The sequence below is a fragment of the Triticum urartu genome, chromosome 2A, assembly GCF_056163025.1.
Source record: "Triticum urartu cultivar PI428250 chromosome 2A, HENAU_Tu73, whole genome shotgun sequence".
Classification (NCBI taxonomy): domain Eukaryota; kingdom Viridiplantae; phylum Streptophyta; class Magnoliopsida; order Poales; family Poaceae; genus Triticum; species Triticum urartu.
In genome coordinates this window covers 566,551,123-566,559,424 of record NC_141874.1, presented here as the reverse complement: position 1 = coordinate 566,559,424, position 8,302 = coordinate 566,551,123, and the positions used below count along the sequence as shown (strand labels likewise).

The 8,302-nt window shown below is 42.0% G+C and overlaps 1 non-coding gene across 1 annotated transcript; it reads left to right on the top strand.

Annotated features, from left to right (window-relative positions):
* Nucleotides 1-893: 893 nt before the first annotated feature.
* Nucleotides 894-966, top strand: TRNAK-UUU (transfer RNA lysine (anticodon UUU)). The gene has a single exon. It is a non-coding gene; the product is annotated as a tRNA-Lys (tRNA).
* Nucleotides 967-8,302: the final 7,336 nt, after the last annotated feature.

Sequence of the window (8,302 nt, the reverse complement as noted above, 5' to 3'; positions counted from 1 at the left end):
GTAGTCCAGTCCGCTTGTTAGATTGAATTGAATCTTATATAACCTACGTAGCTAAAGAGAAAATCATAATAGTCTAAGTGGACCTCTCAAAGGTATAAATAAGTAGACATTAGTCTTACTGGTTCGGTCTTTTTATTTTTTTGTTATGATGCCCACATTTCATACTTCTCAATTCTTATTTATTCAAGGGTTCGTATGTACTGAGTGACTCTAGGTCTATTCAGATGCAGCTTCAAGAGAGCTTTATTCGGCCTTTGTATGACCGTCTTCCCTTCCTGTCTATCTCCTTCGGTCAGGTAGTTCTGCTTCTGATGCCGGAGGAGCAGGGTGGGATAGAAGGGTAGTTTCTGAGTTCGAGATGTCTGAGCTTGGAGGTTCCGCTTCTCTAATGTGATAATAAAGCAACAAGCAACGCCGCTCCCGTGCGCTCATCCCTTGCTTGTTCTTGAGCGCTAGTCATTCATCCCTAGCTGGGTTCTTGGGATATCTTGATTCTCTTTATGATGATGTAAGGGTCGGCAACAATGAATAAGGAATCGATCGGAAGTTCACGCCAATCGATCTTCTGTAGGAGTAGGAGGTAGCGCGAATCCCCTCTTTCTTTGTTTAGAAGAGTGCTGGACCTCCACAACGTCAAACCATAGAACACAGCTCCTTTCGGTCGAACCCTAGGAAAGACGACTTTACCTTTTTCGTAGATAGTCTGAGTTCGAGCTACTGTAGTCTCCCCCGTTGACCTTCTTTTTTAGATAGAATCCTCAATGAGTGGAAAGGACTCCCAAACTTGCTCCACAGTACTATACCATACAGAGCCGCGCCCTTGTGATATGATAAGAAGAAAAGGGGCCAGGCCACCCTCTTTTCTTTTCCGCACCAAGCCTTCTTGTAAAATCGGGTGTATAGCTCAGTTGGTAGAGCATTGGGCTTTTAACCTAATGGTCGCAGGTTCAAGTCCTGCTATACCCAAAACAAAAAAAACCACTCTTGTATTCGTAAGGATGCATAGTAGCCTTCAAAGAGCACTCTTTGGCCTTGAGAAAAGCCCCTTTCTCATCAACATCTCGACTTCGCTCGTTGTTTGAGGTAAGTATAAAGGAGATCAGACTGGCTCGGTCATTGATAGGCCGGCCTTCTCCTTATTCATTGGATAGGGCGCGGGGGAAAGTCAAGTCAAGCACTAGTTAGTTGGGGTGGGACGCACCAAAGCAGCGTTCGTTGCACTAGCGCCTTATCTTTTGAAGCTAAACAGAGGCTCGAAAGACGGAGTACGTCCGAAGTCGTTGGCTGCCTTTTTGTAGTGCGCAAGTCAGAGTGAACTTCTTCTTCTGTTCTGCGAATCTACTAACGAGAACTGCCGTACAGTCCTATCTTTTTTTAAGAAAGATCGTAGATGAACGTTTTGTTTCGTTACCTAAGTAGTTGAGCAATTCATTCCAAGGTAAACAAAGAGGTATTTCCTTTTCTCGTTCAGTCCTTCTCTCCTTCCATCCCAGTAGGCCTATTCATGCTTTTTTGCTATCCATCTTGATCAAATAGAAGAAGGGGAAATTCAGACTAGGCAAAACACCTCAAAAAGTGAAAAAAAGATAAAACAACTTTCTTATTGTCAAGTAGTAAACCATAGTTCTCATCCTAGGAAACCATATCGATCATCGGTTCAGAGCTCCCAACTACGAAGCTCTTTTCTAGAGCGAGTCAACAATTCGTGGATCCATGGTTTGGATGAAGCTATGTACCCGGGTAGAGATGATTTGTCTCAAAGATGTTCCGCTCATCCAAGAATCTGAAACTTCATCTACATAAACTCATAAATAGCCCTTTCCTTTCTTTTCTTGACTTAAAAAGGTAATCAATCCTTTCTTTTCATCTTTTATCAAGTCTTCCTCTTCCTGATTGAGTCAATCAGGGATAGAAATTCGGATCAACTATGAGGAGTAGGGCTGCTGGGCAAGTGAATGAACTCTGTCCTAGGCATTTCCAATAAGTTCAGTGAAGTGAGGGCGAAGCCTTTTTTGAGAGGGAAAATACACTCCCAATGATATTCCATAATGGAAGGAATGAGTGGAAGATTTACTGGAAGAAAAAAATACGATACTTTTCTAGTCGTAGGTAGGGCTACCTATCTAGTTTCGTGCTTCGGGCGTACCAGATTCAATAGGCTAGGTTATAGCTGACAGATTTCTTTAAGAACTAGCCGCCTATAAGCCTCGCTAGTAGTATTCCTGCCCAGTGCCAGAGTAGTGACTCACAAGGTAAGTTCTCCTCGATGCATTTCCAACACTCTCTTTTTCTACGTACACTTTTGATTCCTTAGTAGGTAGGGACAACGTTCGAGATCTCATCCGACCGTCTATTTCTCACTGATTGGGAGATTGGATTGGAATCCGAGGAGAACTGATTGGATGTCATGGAACGAATGGGGCACTACGTTGGTTACCCACTGCTAGCCTAGCGGAGATTTCTCTATTTGTTGAAAGTGGAAAGGAGTCATATTTGAATCGGAAAGTTGGGCTCGTTCACTCACACCTTTCTTTGATTATCGATGACTTGGCTTCTTGCTCAAGTAAGCACCCGGCATACCAATTCATTATCCTTGGGGCTCGGCTCTCTCCTTCCTATCTACGTTATTCTTTCTTTGTTACTCTCGTAATGACGTTCCGAAAGAAATTAAGGTTACCAGGTCACAGCTCTGATTCTTCTTCCCTTATAGAACCTTCCCGCAAGAAATCAGTGGAAGTGGGTCCGCCCCTACAACTCATCAAATCTGCCTTCTTTTCTGTTCTGCGCTGTACATATTCTCAAGTTATGAGAAAGAATGGATTTGAATGCAATTTTGAATTAACAAAATAAACGAATGAAGAATATTTTTACCTCTTATCTGATAAGCAATCAAAGCATTTGAACTGCTCAATGAACAATAAAGAAAGAGCTAAGGTAAAAAAGTATATGTGTTACTAATAGTAAACCCATTTTATTTTGAGTTTGCTTTCAGCTGAACATGTTATAACTACAAATGAGGTGAGGCTTGATTAGGTGGCTTTGCAAGAACTAGGGAGGAACACAAGTTATGTACTTTAGGCTAAACATATGAATTTAGAAGATCAACTTTTCCAATTGGACATAAACAAAAGCAACCAATAATATATATATATATATAAACTTCCATAATATTTTCTCTATGGTGAAGTAATTTCATCGATAACCACTAAACGATTAAGTAGCGATGTATGCAAAGCTAGACAACGAACATTTCATAATACACTCGTTCTGCATATCTTTAGGATAAAAGAAAAAACTGCGAAAAAATCTGTTTTCCTAAATAAAAAGATCAAGAAATCTATTTTGTATGGTTCTTATTTCGTTGAAAACGTTTCCATGAGACTTTCTTTCATTGAAGAAGTCCATGACTTGTTCTAGGTGATATGAGGTTGAACAGGCTTTAGAAAAAATGCAAAGAAGGGTACATGAGGGTGGAATAAAAATCAAAAAGATGACCCCTTCTTTCTTCCTGAGCATTACCGATAAATATTCATTCTTTATACGTTAGGTTGGGTTTCAGATGTATATCATTTATTATATGAAACCAAAAAGAAGAAATGACAAGAAAGTTGTATATAGATGGAGGAATAAATTATGATGTGGAAAACAAGGCAGGGGTTCAAATCCTGTCATCCCTACCTATTACTTCTCCTATGGGCAGTAACGAGGGATCAATTGAGATCGATTCAAATTGGACAAAATTCAGAGTTTCATTTTTCTATATGCATGCGGTACAAAAATCATCCTTTTCTTTACTGCTTTATCTCCCGGAAAGCGCTCTTAGTTCAGTTCGGTAGAACGTGTGTCTCCAAAACCCAATGTCGTAGGTTCAAATCCTACAGAGCGTGATTCTGTTCTTGTTATGTCGAATCCAAAAAAAAGAACTTATATAAATATAAGAAAATGAGACAGTAATGAGGTCCGTATCGTCATCGTAATAAAAAGAAAGATCTGCAAGCATTCTTTATGGGAGTCGGGGCTTTCTGATTTGAAGTTGCTGGAAAAGAAAGGACTCAGCTTCCGCAAAAGTGATCGATGGAGAAGCTCAAAAGTCTCAATCCACCACTAGCTATCATTCAAGTTTGCACTTTTCGAGCTCATCCTTACCTTTGCGCTTTAGCTGCTTGTTCCCACTAACCCATTTCATTTTCTTAGCTGGATCCTTCAGAAAGTATCTCTTATCGCTTGTCCAGAGCCTGGATGTCAACCTTAGCCAGAGCCTGTATCTCATCAGTCTCCATCTGAGCCTCAATCGTGAACTGAAGATGACGCGCGGTCAGCGAGGAATGAATTCGAAAACCCGTACTTGGAGCATTATTGCACTTGGGATAAAGTAGATGTCGAAACAGCTTCTTCTTCAAGTTCGCTATCGTGAGGGATGTCTATGATAATATGCTCACTGCATATGAGTTAGTTCATTCCATGAGGTCGAGGAAAGGTTGAAACCATTTTAGAGCTAGGCGGGGTCTCTCAGATGCAGACTAACCCATTTCGACGTGAAGCATCGCATCGGCTTGTGATCCTAAATCTAGTGATTGATTATTGACTTGTCAAGGGCAGGTTGGTGTCTTAATGTGGAGGAATTCCGTACCTAAGATAAGAAGTTTCATTTCATGCCTACCGTAGTCCCTATTTTATTGGGCATAGTCCCCCTTACCTACTCCCGAGAGTAGAAAATCAACATTTATGTCGTTCTTAATAAGAAAGAGATGCTCGGGTAGCAAAGTTGCCTACCATTAGGTATTGTTTGAGCCCGTAACTTCCATTAGGAGAGGCATCCTCGCTCAGTTTCAACTGGTGGTTACTTAAGTTTATTTTCTCTGCCAGATTGCGTTTCAAATTCAGACTTGTCTTTGTTAAACAACGCTTTCGGGTTGCCTAGACCAGAGAATTCAAGAAATAGAGACGCGCATTGCCTAATTGGTAGTTTATTTCCCACCATAGCTTTACTCAAGTGGAAATCCTTTGAATCGAACAAAAAGTTCGTAACCGCTAGGCTGCATCGTCCCCTTCAACCAGAATCATCTAGATTACAGATTTCAGAACTGCATTTTGCAAGAAGAGAGTGCCTCCCATTCTCTGGAGTAACGATAATAATAACACTCCACGTCGCCTTCAGGCTTGGATCCATGCCTTGCATCTTCTTCTTTCTCAGAAAAGAACTCAGATCGTTCAGATTCTTTGCCAGGAGAGTCCCCGGCTTTCGAGCCCTACTCGTGGGAGTTGCTTTATCCATCATTGCTATTGGCATCTTGGCGTTAAACAATTCGTTTATATAAACACTTTTTACATAGCAGAATCCTTCTCAGGTTGATTTGTGTGCCACTCGTCATCAGACAGTGAAACGTCCGGTCTAGCCCTTAGCTGAGGGATCTTCACTCCTGTCCTGCCATCCATATCCGTGCCCACCCGAACCATGGGAAAGAAAGTTTGTCATAAATTACTTGTACTTGAGGGCAATGATAAAGTGAAGAAAATTATAGAAACAATGAAATGAAGCTATGGCTCGAACTATTGGAGAAGCCACCATAGAATATATCCATGAGCTTCTCAAGCACTTCTTCTTCCAATTACTTTGTGACGATTTCAAGGAAAAGTGAATGATTTCAATCAAGAAAAGAATCATATGCTCGATCCGTCGTAACAAGAGGGATAAGAAAATCTCGACTCCAACCGCGGGAGCATTTACTATTTGGAAGTGTGCGAACGTAGCTGGTGGATCGGGGAAACAGGAAATCCTTGTGGTAATGCCGTGGAAATGCTACTTGTTGAATATCCAAAATATAGGATATCGAAAGGTGATGCGAGCGCTAGCTCATCTTAGAAGTGAGGTGAAAGATTTCTTTGATTTCGCGATCGATCCTATTTTGCTGGTGAGAAAGCAGAAAGGATTGGAAAAAGTACCAACTTCTTGTAATTCTGTATGCCAGCTCCTATCATATGTGCTAAGAGGGCGTTAAGCGGCCTGGGACTCTTATTTATGATCTTGTTTAGGATTGGAAGAGCGGAAAAGCTAAGGTACATCAGCATGGGTTCTATTCTCGTCTTTCAAGTACCTACCCTGGTATCACCTATGTAGATTGGTGGGGCTTTAGGACGGACTCCAAAGTTGACTGTTGAATCTCAGTATGTATGGCCAAGGCTCACTCATTCAACCCGCGAGAAAAGCGAGTCTTGAACGAAGGAAGAATAGTTGCAGGATCCTGGGTTCGGTATGATCGTTCTTCCAATTCATACTAGCTACGATCTTTCCCTGCTTAGAGGATCCAGCAGTAAGGGACCTACCTATGGCCAGTAAAGAACCCACCTATGGCTGGCTCCTCGGACAGCTTTCGGAGCTTCTGCTTCACCGGTGTAACACAAGTGGTTCCTGGGCTTTAACTAACTAAGTGCTGGCAGTGATTTTAGGTTGGTTTCATGGTTTCTTCATTCTTGTAGCCTGTGTTGCATGTGTTTGCAGTAGCTTTGCAGATTCAGGACTATTGGCAACAGCCGTTGACCGTCTATCTTCTTCCCAGTTCCCAGATACAAGATTCTAGGCTTTGAGCAATGCAAAATGCTTGATAGCCAGGAAGACATTTCACTGGGGTTCCTTTGGTGGAACTAATTCTTTCTCTCTTTTCTTCATATCATAATTGAATTGATACCTGAATTCAAAGAAGAAATCAAGAGACAACGTTCCTGTTCCAGTTGGGGTCCAAAGAGACTCTAAAATACTCATCAGGTTCGATACGATATTAATAGTGCTTAGCACTAACTTCCTTCGACCGGACACCACCACTGGCTTGTACTTCAGAATGGGTCTTGGCTGAAGGTATCGATATCCGGTGCGAATCAACTTGACACCATGGTTACGGTGAGGAAGGATCAAGTTTTATGCTCGCGCTTAGTGGGAAACCATACAATTATCAACTCTGCCTCCGTTCCCCCTCTTTACCCCTATCTGAGCCCAATCGCGAAACCCACTCCTCAAATGATGGATTAGGTGAAATGAAACATGTACACGTCGTTCTTCAAATCCTTAGAAATCATATTAGAGTCTTGCTGGATCCATTAACACAAACAAGTGCAAGCGTTGGTACCTTCAGAGGTATGCCACAGGGCTCACTACTCGGATTAACACTTTCCAAACTAAATAGCTGGGCATCGACAGCGACAATCAGCGGATGAAGGAGTGGATGAAAAGGGTACCTGAGTGCTTGCATGCCTGGATCAGCCCAATCCCTATTAGTGAGTGATCAAGCAAGGTCAAAAAGAAGAGCAAGCCCACGGCTAGGCATAGTATCAAGAGATTGCTCGCCCGTCGCATGCCTAACGAATCCAGAGAAACAAGAAAAGCATGACCAATTGAAGGGGTCGACCAAGGAGACTAAAATAACTATTAAGTAAGGAAGGAGGGGATTTAGTCACACCCACACCTAGCCCTTGGATGAAGTAGGGCAGCAGCTAATGGGTCAAGTTTTGATACTGGTTCCTCAAAACAGCTTTTTGACTCTATGGGACATTTATGGAATTTCTTCCATCGGCAAGAGTACCTTTGTTTCTCAACTTTAATGATTTTTGAGTCTCTCGATACTAACTAATTAGTTAGGGGAGGTGCTTACTTTTGTAGTTAAGGATCCAAAGAAACAGGTCTGGGGTATCACAAGATGAAAGCGGAATGCCTGAAGCATAGAGAAGTGAAGTACAGTATGAATAAGGAATGGTGGCACACTGGCGAATGCAAACTCTCAGCTGATAGGGAAGAGGGGGGCGGCTAGCTAGGGCTTACCTCTGACTCCCTTTTACTCCAGCATCTCAAATAATACTATAAAATATGTGCTTGCAATAAACAGAAGCTAAAGGAAGAAAAGCAATAAAACTAATTCACTTGCTTCTTGGGATCGATAAATGGCTTTTTTTCATTTGGGACTGCCCTCTTCCAAGAGTTCATCCACGAAAGGAATGGGATATTTTTATTAATGGTAAGGCTATTTAGTTTCTTGTAGTCTATACACAATCGCCAACTCCCACCCATCCTACCTACAGGTACATGACTTGAAAAGGGCAAAGGGCTTGAGCTTGGCCTAATCACAGCAGCTGCTAACATTTCATCGACCAACTTTTCAATGGCTGCCTTTTGATCGTGCGAGTATCTATACGGCCTGAGATTAATCGGCTCAGCTCCCTCCAGAAGAGGTATTACATGATCATGGGTCTGGTGGTAACTCTTTTGGCTCATTGAAAATGTCAGAGTCTCAGGTAAGTAACTTATTCATACTGT